Here is a 15372-nt window from a genome sequence, read left to right as displayed (position 1 = left end):
TGGAATATGTATAATCAAAGGCATTGACCCCCTCGGAAAAAGCAGAGAACAAATGATTTCTGAACTGTTACAAGATGCTGCAGAGCCCGTCCGACAGCGGAGCCCTGATGAGGGGGCGGCCAGCCAAGGCCCGGATGGCGCTGCTGCAGGGGTCCAACCGGGGATTGCCAGCCATACCCTCAACCAGGGTAGTGTGGACCCCCACCTGCAGATGGCCTTGGAGGAGCTCGCCACAGACGATCATGATGGACAACTGCAGCTGATCCTGAAATTCCAGGAGCGGGCTGAGCGACAAGCTGACCGAGAGGCTGCTGAACGACAAGCTGACCGAGAGGCTGCTGAGCGACAAGCCCAAGCTGACCGACAACACCAGCTGGAGCTAGCCCGGATTCAGAAGGAGTCGCCCTCTACGCAGACCAGTGAGTCCAATAGTGCCAGCTGCTTTAAACCTCGTCCTAAGCACTTCCCTGTGATGGAAAAGGATGGGGACTTGGACACATTTCTGCGAGGCTTTGAAAAGGCCTGCAGGCAGTATCAGCTGCCCACCGACCAATGGGCAAGATATTTGACTCCAGGGCTCCGAGGAAAAGCTTTGGAGGTGTTTGCTTCCCTCCCTCGAGAGCAGGATGGAGACTATGAGGCCGTCAAGCAGGCCCTGATAAAAAAAAGTACCAGCTGACTCCGGAGGTTTACCGGAAAAAATTCAGAACCCTCCAACGTGGACCACTTGACACCTACAGCGATGTGATAGACGGGCTCAGAACCAACTTTGAGCAGTGGATCCAAGGACTGTCAGCGACCACCTTTGAGCAGCTAAAGGATCTGATGGTGAAAGACCAGTTCCTGCATCTGTGTCCGACTGAGGTACGGCAGTTCATGATGGATCGGGAGCCACCTGATGCCAATAAAGCAGCGCAGATCGCAGACACCTACGAGGCCAACCGGAGACCAGAGGTGCGGAAGCCGGTCGTCACCAGCTGGAAAGGGGGTAAGCCATCAACCACTATCCCTGCCCCTGCCAGCCGACCTTCCGGGGGCCTTTTTCCCGTTACCAATGCCCGGCCTGCATCTGATGCCCGCAGGTGTTATTCCTGCAACCAGACTGGTCATCTCAGCGCCACTTGCCCAGAGAAGCAGAGGAAGAACCCCCCATCCAAGGCCCCAGGGCCTAATGCCTCAGTTCTTTTGGTAGGTGGGCCGGTTGGGAGGGCCTGTGAAAACTTCCAGTCTGTCAGGGTGGGGGACACTCTCACTGTAGGCCTCAAGGACACTGGGGCCGAACGAACCCTCATCCGTCCCGAAACGGTGTCCCCTGAAGCGCTTATTCCAGGAAAGACCCTGACTGTCACCGGGATTGGGGGCGTCCGATGCCCCTTGCCCATGGCCCGGGTTTTTATTGATTGGGGTGCGGGGAGTGGGGTGAAGAAAGTGGGAGTATCCAAAAACCTACCTACAAATGTTTTGTTGGGAACTGATTTGGGGAGGATGCTTGCTTATTATGTCCCTAACACCCCTCCCCGATCTGATACGGTTGGTAAGGTTAATGCTGATAATGTGAATGTCAATGCTTTACCTGATGATGATGATGATGATGATGATCATGATGATGATGTTGTTGTCTTGGAAGGTGCAGGAGAACTCAGCTATGTCACTCTGCGGGGTGATGTTGCTGAGGATCCCCTAGCCGGAGCAAAGGTCAGTGCCAAGGGTAATGGGGAGAGGCACGAGGACCATGAAGCAGGTGGTGCTGTGCCAGTGACCAGTGTCACAACAGATGGAGACCTGGCTGATGGTAGCTGCCCCATACGTAGCACTGTGCCTGAGGTAATGGAGGATGATGGAGAAGTAGTTCTCATGGCCTCTCAGGCTAATGAGACGGTGTTATTCCCCGGGGAGACGGCCTATATAGCCGCTGTTACCCGCAGTCAGAGTGCCCAGAATGCAAGTAACGCCCTGCCTTCTGGACCCTCCTCGGACAGAGGAATAACAGGATCAGGTATGGACCCAGAGCCGGTCCCAGAGGGTCCTAGTGAGGACGTGGCCTTAACCTCACTTCTGGCTTCCTCCAGCCAGGAGTTTCAGGCAGCTCTGCACTCAGATGCTAGCCTGGAGACGTTAAGGAGCCTCGCTGAGAAGCCCACCTCCGAGTCTGATAAGGAGAGGGTATTCTGGGACCAAGGGAGGTTGTACCGGGAGACAGTTCCCTGTACACCCCAACAGGAGTGGCTGAGGGAAAGACAGCTGGTCGTCCCCTACCAATTCAGGGACGAGTTGTTGCGGATCGCCCATGAAATTCCACTCGCTGGACACTTGGGGGTTAGCAAAACCAAGGCCCGGCTGTCTCATCACTTTTATTGGCCCAAAATGAGGACAGATGTGGTGAACTACTGTCGCTCCTGTACCACGTGTCAAAGAGTGGGAAAGTCAGGGCCGGCCCCCAAAGCCCCCCTGATCTCTTTGCCAGTGATAGAGGAGCCTTTCCAGAGGATTGCTGTGGACATTATGGGACCACTGGCCACACCCAGCAGCTCTGGAAAACGTTTCATCCTTACCGTGGTAGACTATGCTACCCGGTATCCGGAGGCAGTAGCCCTGTCCTCAATTAGGGCGGATAAGGTGGCGGACGCCCTCTTGGCCATCTTTTCGCGAGTAGGATTTCCCAGGGAGATGCTTACCGACCAGGGGACCCAGTTCATGTCACGCTTAATGGAGGCCCTATGTAAGAAAATGCAGGTGCAGCATCTGGTATCGAGCGCGTATCACCCACAGACCAATGGTTTGTGTGAGCGATTCAACGGTACCCTCAAACAGATGTTAAAAATGCTGGTTCAGACCCAGGGTCGCGACTGGGAGTGTTACCTCCCACACCTGCTATTTGCTTACAGAGAGGTTCCACAGGCCTCAACGGGGTTCTCCCCCTTTGAGCTCCTGTATGGCAGGCGTGTCCGAGGACCCCTTGGTTTGATAAGGGAATTCTGGGAAGAAGAGCCGAGCTCCCCAGGAGTGTCCATCGTGGAGTATGTCATGCGCTTCCGTGACAAGATGCAGACCTTGACGCAGTTGGTGCATGACAACATGGCGCAAGCCCAGGCTGACCAGAAGCATTGGTAAGACCAGAACGCCCGAGAACGGACCTACCAGGTGGGTCAGAAGGTGTGGGTGCTGGTCCCCGTACCAAAGGACAAGCTTCAGGCGGCCTGGGAAGGCCCGTACGTCATTCACCAACAGCTCAACCCGGTCACCTACGTGATCACACTTGACCACGAGCGGGGTAGGCGGAAGGCGTTTCATGTTAATATGATGAAGGCTCATCAAGAACGTGGAACCTGTGTCCTACCGGTCTGCAACCTGCCCGAGGATGGGGAGGATGACCCCATCTTAGACATGCTCACCCAAGCGAAGGCCAGCAGGTCCCTAGAGGATGTAGAGCTAAGCGACTTGCTATCCGCAGACCAGAGGTCTCAGATGCAAGCAGTGCTGAAACCCTTCCAAGCAGTGTTCACCAACCTGCCTAGCAGAACTGAAGTGGCGGTCCATGAAGTGGACACCGGGAATCATGCCCCACTCCGGCGGACAGCCTATCGAATCTCCGACGAGGTGCAGCATGTCATGTGCCAGGAGGTCGAGAAGATGCTGCAGTTGGGGGTGATTAAGCGGTCCAAGAGCGCGTGGGCCTCACCTGTAGTCCTGGTGCCTAAGAAGGACCGGACCACACGGTTCTGTGTGGACTACAGGGGGCTCAACGCTATCACCGCCTCTGACGCACAACCAATGCCACGCATTGAGGAGCTGCTGGAGCGGTTAGCCAGCGCGAGCTATCTCTCCATTATGGATTTGAGTCGGGGATATTGGCAGATTCCCTTGAGCCCCGGGGCCCAGGAGAAGTCCGCCTTTATCACCCCCTTCGGATTGTGTGAATCCACGGTCATGCCCTTCGGCATGAAAAATGCCCCTGCCACGTTCCAGCGAATGGTCAACCACCTGCTCCAGGGACTGGAGAGGTACGCAGTGGCGTACCTGGATGACATTGCCATCTTCAGTCCCACCTGGGAGGATCACCTCGAGCATCTGCAGCAGGTGCTCAGGCGCATTCACCAGGCGGGCTTGACCATCAAGCCGGGAAAGTGCCAGATGGGCATGAACGAGGTCCACTACCTGGGGCACCGGGTAGGTGGGGGTACTCTGAAGCCAGAGCCTGGGAAGGTGGACGCTATCGTGTCCTGGCCCACCCCCAGGACCAAGAAGCAGGTGCAGTCCTTCTTGGGCACCGCAGGGTACTATAGACGCTTTGTACAGGACTATAGTAGCCTTGCGAAGCCCTTGACAGACCTCACCAGGAAGAGCCTACCCCATTCCGTCAAATGGACGGATGAATGCGAGGTGGCCTTTAGGGCTTTGAAGACTGCCCTGAGCAGCTCTCCTGTACTAAAGGCGGTCGACGGCACACGGCCACTCTTAGTACAGACCGACGCCAGTGAGTTTGGCCTCGGTGCTATACTCAGCCAGGTCGACTCGGGGAACCAAGAACACCCCGTGTTGTACCTAAGCCGGAAACTGCTGCCGAGGGAAGTGGCCTATTCCCCCATAGAGAAGGAGTGCCTGGCCATTGTATGGGCCCTCAACCGCTTACAGCCTTACTTGTACGGGCGCCCCTTCACTGTCGTGACTGACCACAACCCCCTGAGTTGGCTGCACACCATGTCAGCTGCCAACGGAAGGTTGTTACGCGGGAGCCTCACCCTCCAGCAATACGACTTTACCGTTCAACACCGCAAGGGCAGCGAGCATGGCAATGCCGATGGGTTGTCCCGGCGAGGGGAGCCTCCAGACATACGCTTGGAGGAGTACCAGAAGGTCCTACCTCCATAGCGCAGTCTAAAAGGGGGAGGTGTCAGGCAAAAGGTATTTTTGCCCGAGTTTTAAAAATGAGAGATGTTTTAAAAAAGGAAAAACCCCACCCCCTATCCGTTTGTAAGAGAAGACATAGAACTCACTTTTGCTTTTCCCCAAACCAGGAATCTTTATGACCCGCCATAAAACCTCAGTCCAGGGCACGCACTGGTACAAACCGGAAAATCCCTCCAAAAAATCCCATTGTTTAATTGTACAAACGTTTTATGCCAATTTTAATCACGCACAGGTCTGACAGAAACATCGGAACCACTTTTTTTGAATGCTTACCTTTTTCCCATTGCAATAGTATAACTTGCATAACTGAGGAATGACCGGGAACTGAGATAATGGATTCTGAGCTTCTGAGCATCATAGAGGTTTCATATTTAATATCTATCTTCATGAATATTGGTGACGGTCAAGATGATGTCTCCCTCTTGGATGTGGGACCCCCCCACACCAAGATATGAAATCTGAAGGATTTTTTAGGTCTTCTGCAGCTGGGTGGGCTCGCAAAGCCGAGCCCCCTTGTAAGGTAAATAAGGGGTGTCTCCCAGAGTTTTGGCTGCTTGCTAAAAACCAGATCGGCCATTTTTCAAGCCATTCTTCTCAGGGACGTCGAACGCACGCACATCACTCGGCGTAAGAAGAATCACCTCTAATTTCCGGGGAGCCGTCCCCCCCACAGAATCTGAGACCATCACCTCGTGGCGCAGGTTTTGCTATTACTTATCCCTTTTATTTTAAGAACTGTTTATGCATACATGTAAATTGTCTCCTTTATAATATCTTGTATATATTTTGTAAACACTGCCCACCTTTGGGAGTAAATCATAATTATTTACCAGTTTCTTTCTTCTTGTCCTATGTCGAGCAAACACGTTCCTCACCCGCTAATTCACGTTACCTACCAGGTACCCGATCCACCTGTTAAGAGATCGGTGGTGGCAGTATACCAGTGTTTATGTGATATTGTGGTTTGAGGGTGGCTGGTCGGAGGTATATATACGTTCCTGGAAGGAACTGGTGGTATATATACGTCCTGTCACATCACGTGCCGCAATAGTCGACATAAATTAGAGCAGCTGCACCCGTGCGTATCCTCGGTCAATACCGTGTTTGACCAGCAGGATAAGGGGGCGCCAGAGAGCTGCAAGGTCTGACCCAAGTGGGTGTCGTTTTCGTGACATATACATACATACACATATATATATATATACATACATACATATATATATATATATATACATAAATACACATATACAGTACAGACCATAAGTTTGGACACCTTCTCATTTAAAGATTTTTCTGTATTTTCATGACTTTGAAAATTGTACATTCACACTGAAGGCATCAAAACTATGAATTAACACATGTGGAATTATATACTTAACAAAAAAGTGTGAAACAACTGAAAATATGTCTTATATTCTAGGTTCTTCAAAGTAGCCACCTTTTGCTTTGATGACTGCTTTGCACACTCTTGGCATTCTCTTGATGAGCTTCAAGAGGTAGTCACCGGAAATGATTTTCACTTCACAGCTGTGCCCTGTCAGGTTTAATAAGTGGGATTTCTTGCCTTATAAATGGGGTTGGGACCATCAGTTGAATTGTGCAGAAGTCAGGTGGATACACAGCTGATAGTCCTACTGAATAGACTGTTAGAATTTGTATTATGGCAAGAAAAAAGCAGCTAAGTAAAGAAAAACAAGTGACCATCATTACTTTAAGAAATGAAGGTCAGTCAGTCCGAAAAATTGGGAAAACTTTGAAAGTGTCCCCAAGTGCACTTGCAAAAACCGTCAAGCGCTACAAAGAAACTGGCTCATATGAGGACCGCCCCAGGAAAGGAAGACCAAGAGTCACCTCTGCTTCTGAGGATAAGTTTATCCGAGTCACCAGCCTCAGAAATAGCAGGTTAACAGCAGCTCATATTAGAGACCAGGTCAATGCCACACAGAGTTCTAGCAGCAGACACATCTCTTCAACTGTTAAGAGGAGACTTTGTGCAGCAGGCCTTCATGGTAAAATAGCTGCTAGGAAACCACTGCTAAGGACAGGCAACAAGCAGAAGAGACTTGTTTGGGCTAAAGAACACAAGGAATGGACATTAGACCAGTGGAAATCTTTGCTTTGGTCTGATGAGTCCAAATTTGAGATCTTTGGTTCCAACCACCGTGTCTTTGTGCGACGCAGAAAAGGTGAACGGATGGACTCTAGATGCCTGGTTCCCACCGTGAAGCATGGAGGAGGAGGAGGTGTGATGGTGTGGGGTTGCTTTGCTGGTGACACTGTTGGGGATTTATTCAAAATTGAAGGCATACTGAACCAGCATGGCTACCACAGCATCTTGCAGCGGCATGCTATTCCATCCGGTTTGCGTTTAGTTGGACCATCATTTATTTTTCAACAGGACAATGGACCCCAAACATACCTCCAGGCTGTGTAAGGGCTATTTGACCAAGGAGGAGAGTGATGGGGTGCTACGCCAGATGCCCTGGCCTCCACAGTCACCAGACCTGAGCCCAATCGAGATGGTTTGGGGTGAGCTGGACCGCAGAGTGAAGGCAAAAGGACCAATAAGTGCTAAGCATCTCTGGGAACTCCTTCAAGATTGTTGGAAGACCATTTCCGGTGACTACCTCTTGAAGCTCATCAAGAGAATGCCAAGAGTGTGCAAAGCAGTCATCAAAGCAAAAGGTGGCTACTTTGAAGAACCTAGAATATAAGACATATTTTCAGTTGTTTCACACTTTTTTGTTAAATATATAATTCCACATGTGTTAATTCATAGTTTTGATGCCTTCAGTGTGAATGTACAATTTTCTAAGTCATGAAAATACAGAAAAATCTTTAAATGAGAAGGTGTGTCCAAACTTTTGGTCTGTACTAATATATATATATATATTTTTTTCAGGATGGGGAGGCTGGCCGCACTGGTCCAAACCTTGCACCGGGCCCATCATACTCTAGGTGCGCCACTGCTGAGAATCCATCAGTAAGTTTTTCCAACTCTGTCTGTTTGTAAATGTTGTATTGCTTTCTGACCTGCAATAAGCTGATTTATGACCATAAATCACATCAACGTTGTAACAAACAGCCTCTAAAGGCGAAACGGTGTAACATTTTCAATGAAAAAAAAAATATACATATTTGCATTTGGGTTTAGAAAATATAATTGGGTGGACAATCCCTTTAAGGGAAGCCAGACTCCTCCCAAACATGGTAGTTAATGAAAAGAATGGCTGACTAGTAATGCACGGCTGGCTCTAATCCGCCAGAGCTGCTCATTGCTGTTAATCACAGATGGGGCCCCAAGCAAAGACCCCCTCTATGACATCCATATGCCTTAAAAGTCCGCAAGGGAAGGGGCTGTCTTTTTTATTACTTCTCTATGTTATGAGTAAACTACAGGACATTTGTTTCTGATAATATTTCTCTTTTCATATAGTTTTTTTCCCGAGGTGCAGAAGTACAGTACACTGGTATGTAAAAATTTCAGAATATTTCGTGCAGCTATGCATGGAACAAACTCAGAAATTTGGTGAAATTATTAAATTATAATTAATTCCTGCCTTTATAAATGTCTTTTAAAATTAACAAAAAGCCCTTTCATATGTTAACAATTTGCATTGTAGATTGTGACTTCGCTCCCGGCCTTTTCTGTTCAGCTTTTCATGATTTTGATGAAGTGGCTTCATAGAGTGAGCATTGTTTTATTGAGGACACCTCACTTTAAGGTCACAGCAAAAAAAATAAAAAAATCTGGTATTATTTAGTGCACGCCAAGCATAAAGTCGCTCTGCTGTAAACAAGCTGCAAAGTCAGACGGGCCGTACAGCCGAGCTGTGCAAACAGAACGAGTCAAGCAGGAAACTGGGGAGCTCTGGTTTCTCCATTATCACTTAACATGAAACATCCATGAGCCAGCGCTACGTCTGTAGTGCGTCCGGGCCTGTACGTGTCGTGAGCTCCGGATACTCCAGAATCATTTAACGGGTCACTTAGCCAACAATGAACAATACTGTTACAGAGTAAGAGGAAGTAGAAAAACAAGGGGAGGGTAAAAAGATATATTTTTCTAATTAAAATTCCTTCAAAAAAATAAATCTACTTTTTAATTATGTTGCAGAGTTTTTTTTTCCTAATTTAGGTCCAAATCATCTTTACAAAACCACATGGGGAATAGTTCCAGTGAAATCAAAAGCACCATTAACCCGATTGCCAACACACCAGGGCAATCGGGAAAAGTGAAGGCAAAACAGCAGAATTGGCACATCTAATGTGATACGCCACTTCTGGGGCGGCTGCGGGCTGGTATTTTTAGGCTGGGAATGGCCCAATAAACCATGGATCTTCCCAGCCTCATAATATCAGCTCATAGCTGTCTGCTTTACCTTTGCTGTTTACAAAAACTGGGGGGAACCTACATCATTTTATAAATTTATTTCTTTAATAATAAAAAGCTGTCCATTAAAACTCCACAGGGTGCATTATTATATGCCAGGGACTGGTGCAATTACATGTCTGTCATTCTGTGTATATTTTGGTCTATGTCTATTATTTACAGTGATTGCCGAAAGTGTTGTTTTACACAAAACCCCAAAAATGGGCCGGACAAAATTGTTGACACCCTGAAATAATATTTGGTTGCACATCCTCTGGAATAAATAAGTGCAATCAATCGCTTCCTATAACCACCAACAAGCTTCTTACACCTCTCAACTGGGATTTTGGACCACTCTTCTTTTGTAAACTGCACCAGATCTCTCATATTTGATGGGTGCTGTCTCCCAACACCAAGTTTAAGATCTGTCCTCAGATGTTCAATGGGATTTTGATCCGGACTCATTGTTGACCACATCAGAACTCTCCAGCGCTTTGTTTCCATCCATTTCAGGGGGCTTCTTGAAGTATGTTTGGGGTCATTGTCAAGCTGGAAGACCCATGACCTAGGACACAAACCCAGTTCTCTGACACTGGCCACTACATTGTGCCCCAAAATCATTTTGTAATCTTCAGATTTTCCTGATGCCAAAAACATAACAAAAAAAGTAGCAAATATGAAGCAAATCCGCAATCATTTTTAGACCTGCATTTTTGTAGCGTTCTTTATGACTTCATTGAAAGCGAGTGAAAAACCACTGCAAAAACGCTAAAACAATTGACATGCTGCAGCTTTGAATCTGCAAGTTACGAATAAGCAACGTGTGGACGACACTTCAAGATTCTAATTCATTTTGTGGGCATCAGGATTCCCTTCAGGTTTTTGTGACAAATCCACAAGGAAAAAAAACGCTGTAAAAACACAATGTGTCCACATGGCCTAAGTATTAAATCATATCAACATTTAGATAAAGGTTTAGGTAAACTTTAGGTGTCATAACACAGGCTATTCACTTAAAGGGGTTTTGCAGGATCCTATAGGGTGTAGCAAAGCCAGGTAGACCCGCAGTGCTAGGATTTATCTGAGTTCCCAAAATATCTTTAGCCAAGAGGAATAACACATCTATAAAATACTTTGATAAGTTGCCAAATTTATACCCAACTTGAGGTTGCACAAACATTCTGCGACTTTTGGCGTTTTCACGCCAGTTTCTTGTAACTCCTCCAAAATAGGCAGAGATTGGGTGGGATGGGAACCACTGTACTTGTTCCCTCCCATAGTTTTAAAACACGCCAAGGGTCCTGCATTCACATAAAGGGGTTGTCTGGTCTTAAATGAAAAGACTGCAGTCACTCTGTGTGAGACTTTTGAATCCCCCCAGAGCACAAGCACTGCGAGGATTCACCTGTTTCTGAGCCGGGAATGGTGGTGATGTATGCAATATGCATACTCCCGGATAGAAGCTGTCCAGTAGGTGCAGCAGTCTAGTGGGTGTGGCCGTGTAGTGGGTGGAGCCTTGCTCAATACACTTGTTACGATACTGGTGTATTACTGGTGGAAACCAGTGGCCAAAGGAGCAAGAGCAGAAACAGCAAGCGGTAGTAGAAGTTCTTGCAGTTAGCAAAGGAGTTGTAGGAAACCATCCGTAGGTAGGTGAGAACACTCTGGGTAAGAATGTTCAGGAGCTGGAGGCTGGAACTAGGCTAACAGCTAGACACAATACTCAAGCAATGAGTGAGCGATCATGCGGCTTTAAGTAGGCACAAACAGGAAGCAAGATGGATCCCTCAGGTTCAGAATCTGCCATCTTAGTAAAGAGCAATTGCAGAACACAACAGCATCCTCCAGTGGTAAGGAGTAGGATTGCAGTACAATTAAGGTGAACAGTAGCAGCCACTAGTGTTCAAAGTATAGAAGGACAACATGAATTCTGACATTTGTATGGAGCAAGGCCATGCCCATTAGACTGGTTCTGCTCGGAAATATGCATATCGCATACATCACTGGCGTTCCCAGCTCATACACCTGCAAATCCCTGCAGCAAACAGTGCATGCGCTGGGGGGAATCAAAAGTCTGCAGTCACGCAGACTGACTGCAGACTTTTCATTTTAGACTGGACAACCCCTTTAAGACAAGTACCAATCAAAGTGTGCACATTTTTTCAAGGAGGAGAGGGAGACTAACTGCTGACAGACACCTCTGGGATCAACGAATCTTCTGTGAGGACATAGGTTTGATCATTCTGAATGTAACATCCTTTCTTTCTGATCACTCCTGTAGACACTAGATGAGTGTCCAATAACACAAAATTAACAGGTTAGGCTGGCATTTACCCAATGTGTATGTTTAATTGGTATTCTTACACATTTGTAAGGAAAATACATTGATAAAGGCGTGGTCTGAAACTAACACTAATTTAATCCTAAATCTCTATAGAATGTAATCAGATCGCTTTTCTAATACATTTTAATTAAAAATCAACCATTGTTCCCTCTCGACTAACAGCTTTTTTTTTTTACCAACTTCCTGTTTGATGACTCTTTGTTTGAGAATCCCCAATGCATGTTGGGAATACTCAAACATGACATTAATAGAGGGCATGCGCTGGTTGTCAATTCCAAGGTATGCTCAGTAGATTATCGTCACGGTCCAATATTCTTTTTAATGCACTGTGACAGTGCGCTCCTTCCCAAACTCTGATGAGAAGTGTCATGAGCTGGCAAGAGAGTGCACTGTCAGTGCACACTGTAAGATTACCCAGGGAGAAAGAAATGCAGCGATCAGCCCCACCCAAATTACATCCACTCCACTTCCTGCTTGCCGAGTAATCTCCTTAAGGCCCCGTCACACTAAGCGATATCGCTAGCGAGATCGCTGCTGTGTCAGTTTTGGTGACTCACCAGCGACCTCACCAGCGATGTCGCTATGTGTGACACTTTGCAACGATCAGGCCCCTGCTGTGAGGTCGCTGATCGTTGCAAAGTGTCCTGGACCATTTTTTGGTCGTTGGCCTCCCGCTGGCCAGCACACATCGCTGTGTGTGACCAGCGGGACCAACGATCTGGCTGGTAACCATGGTAAACATCGGGTTACTAGGGGCACGCGCGCACTTAGTAACCCGCTGTTTACCATAGATACCACTCTGCTACTGTGAGCGGAGGCTCCAGCGCACGGTAGCAGAGTGGTATCCATGGTAAACAGCGGGTTACTAGGGGCACACGCGCACTTAGTAACCCGATGTTTACCATAGTTACCAGCCTGCTCCTGCTTGCAGCAGGCTGGTAACGGGAGCAGGACATCGTGGAACGATTCTTTCCACGATATCGTTGCTCCCCTGATCGCTGGTGAGCCTGCCTGTTTGACAGCTCACCAGCGATGTATTAGCGATGCAGCAACGATCCCTGACAGGTCGTATCGTTGTCGGGATCGCTGCTGCATCGCTTAGTGTGACGGGGCCTTTACAATAAGCACTAACCGTGCGTTCTTGCCGGCTCATCACTTCTCGTCAGAGCCAGCGAGGGAGCGCATTGTCACTGAGCTTAGAATATTGCTCAGTGACAAGATTCTACTGAGCATATGTTGGAATTGACGACTGACATGCTCAGCAGAGCAGGTTCTATCCCAGCCCCTGAAACAGACTTCATTGATGATGCTTCGGTTCAGGGTAGGGACAAAAGCTGCGGCAGTGACTGCAGTCTCTGCTTACTGAGGACATCTTGTTTGACTTTTACAGCATGCAGTGGGGATTCTCAAACAAAGCATCAAAGAGGAAGTCATTAAAAAAATTCAGTTAGATAGCATAGTGCGGGAAAGGTAGGGACCTTTTAATTAAATTATATTAAAAAAGAGATTAGATTACTACATTAAATAGAGATTTAGGATTTAACCAGTGTTCGTTTTGGACCACCCCTTTAAGCAGCTGAAATCAATGATTAAAGTGACTGCATTATTACTAAAGTGATGCACACTATTAGCACATAAAAAAGCTTGGGTCCAAAATATAATGAACTAGACAACAAGGGGTATCGGAAACACAATGAATATATGGGTCAAAGAAGTCCTTATAGTAAAAGGAGCAACAAAATGGAGGAATATGACAGCTATGACAACTAAATAAAAAAACCATTATACATGGAACAAAATTATGAGGCAGTGATTTTTGAGACAGATGATTGATAACTACTGCTGTTCAGCCGATAGATCGTTGCATGACTATTAGTCATTTGAAGAAATTAACCACCGGTTTAATTTCTATTTCATAAATCAATAATACACAACTTTAACAAGCAACTTTGTAATATATCTTATCAGAGAGATTTGCTTATTTCTCTTCCTGGACTGATCATTGGCTTAATTTACGGGGAAAATCTGTATTCAATAAAGAGATAGGAGATGACAGTTGGTGCTTTTAAAATTATATGGAGGAGGGAGGAGCTAGAGGCAGACAGACATTCTGCTTCAAGTTCACTTGAAATGACAGTTCTCCATAGAACACCATGAGCACCAACTGTCAATTCCTCTGTTAATTGGCAAGTCTGTTCTCACTGAAGATGAAGACCGATTTTACCTGTGAATTAAGAAATTTGAGATTAGTCCAGGAGAAAAAAGCGTATTTCTCTAATAAGATATGTAACAAATGTTTCTTATTTTCACGTGTAGTTTTGATTTATAAAATACAAATTAAAATGACAGCTGACTGTTTAACCCCCCGAGCAGAAATTATGTTAGCCTGTTTTCTAGCAATGTGTTTTGTGTGCGAAAAAAAGAAAAAAAAGATTACAAAAATAAGCATGGATGTGAATAAGTTCTCCTGGAACGCTTCTGCAAAGATGTATAATCCAAACTCACAGCAATAAACAAGCACACACGCTCCCCGTCACTGACCCGCGGCCTCTAGACATTATGTGAACATCCTGTTTATAGTTCCTTGTCATGGTGGAGGATGGGGGGGACATTCTATCGAACGCACTGCAAAAAAAATCCTCTAGAGAAAACAATGCACAATTGGTTATGAAAAATAACCGGACACCATATGCATTCATGATATTACAGATTTATTGAAGTGCTTGTGCAATACGCCATAAGAAAAGGTTTCAAAGTGTAAGAAGCTAAAGGGCATTAGGACAAGCATACAAAACATTCAAAAAGGATTGGATAAAAAACGGTGGCACAAGATTTTACCAAATTTCTTTAATGTTTAATACTCTGTCACCGATGTAAGTAAGTGACATGTGTCTGAAGAATGCGACCACCGATCTCAGTACAAGCAATGGTAGATAGGTTACTCGCTATCCTCACCCTGCGCAAGATCAGCGCTGGCGTCATTGTCCTCGCCAACGGACACATACAGCTGAAACCAGAAGTTTACATACACAATATAAAAAGACACACATGCATGTTTTTCTTAATATCCGACATGAAATCAGAATAAACCTTTTCCGTTTTAGGTCAGTTGGGATTACCATCATTATTAATCTTTGCCAAATGTCAGAATAATGAGAGAGAGAGAGAATGTTTTAAGGCATTTTTATTAGTTACTGCAAAGTCAAAAGTTTACATACATTTCATTAGTATTTGGTACCATTGCCCTTAAACTGAATGACTTGGGTCAAACGTTTGGGATATCTTTCCACAAGCCGCTCACAATAGTTGGTCGGAATTTGGGCCCATTCCTCCTGAGAAAACTGGTGTAACTGATCCAGGTATGTAGGTCGCCTTGCTCGCACCGGCCTTTTCAGCTTTGCCCATAAATTTTCAATAGGATGGAGATCAGGGCTTTGTGATGGAGACTCCAAAACATTGACTTTGTTATCCTTAAGGCACTTTGTTACCATTTTGGCAGTATGCTTTGGGTTATTGTCCATTTGGGAGACCCATTTCCGCCCAAGCTTTAAATTCCTGGCTGATGTCTTGAGAGGTTTCTTCAGTATTGCCACATAATCTTCTTTTCTCATGATGCCATCTATTTTGTGAAGTGCACCAGTCCCTCCTGTAGCAAAACAACCCCAGAACATGATGCTGCCACCCCCATGCGTCACAGTTGGGATGGTGTTTTTAGGCTTCCAAGCTTCTCCCTTTTTCCTCCAAACAT

The 15372-nt window shown here is 46.5% G+C and overlaps 1 long non-coding RNA gene across 1 annotated transcript in view; it reads left to right on the top strand.

The window, feature by feature from the left end:
• Window positions 1-15372, top strand: part of LOC141258940 (uncharacterized) — a 190447-nt gene that overhangs the window by 130566 nt on the left and 44509 nt on the right. The window contains exons 2-3 of the long non-coding RNA XR_012318349.1: window positions 7811-7891; window positions 8345-8378. This is a non-coding gene — a long non-coding RNA (uncharacterized lncRNA). The remainder of the gene's footprint in view (window positions 1-7810; window positions 7892-8344; window positions 8379-15372) is intronic.

Source organism: Phyllobates terribilis, unplaced genomic scaffold, assembly GCF_046119375.1.
Source record: "Phyllobates terribilis strain yellow unplaced genomic scaffold, ASM4611937v1 Scaffold_3__8_contigs__length_932513732, whole genome shotgun sequence".
In the NCBI taxonomy this organism is placed as follows: domain Eukaryota; kingdom Metazoa; phylum Chordata; class Amphibia; order Anura; family Dendrobatidae; genus Phyllobates; species Phyllobates terribilis.
Note: the sequence above shows the minus strand (reverse complement) of the source record. Positions and strands in the feature narration are given on the sequence as shown.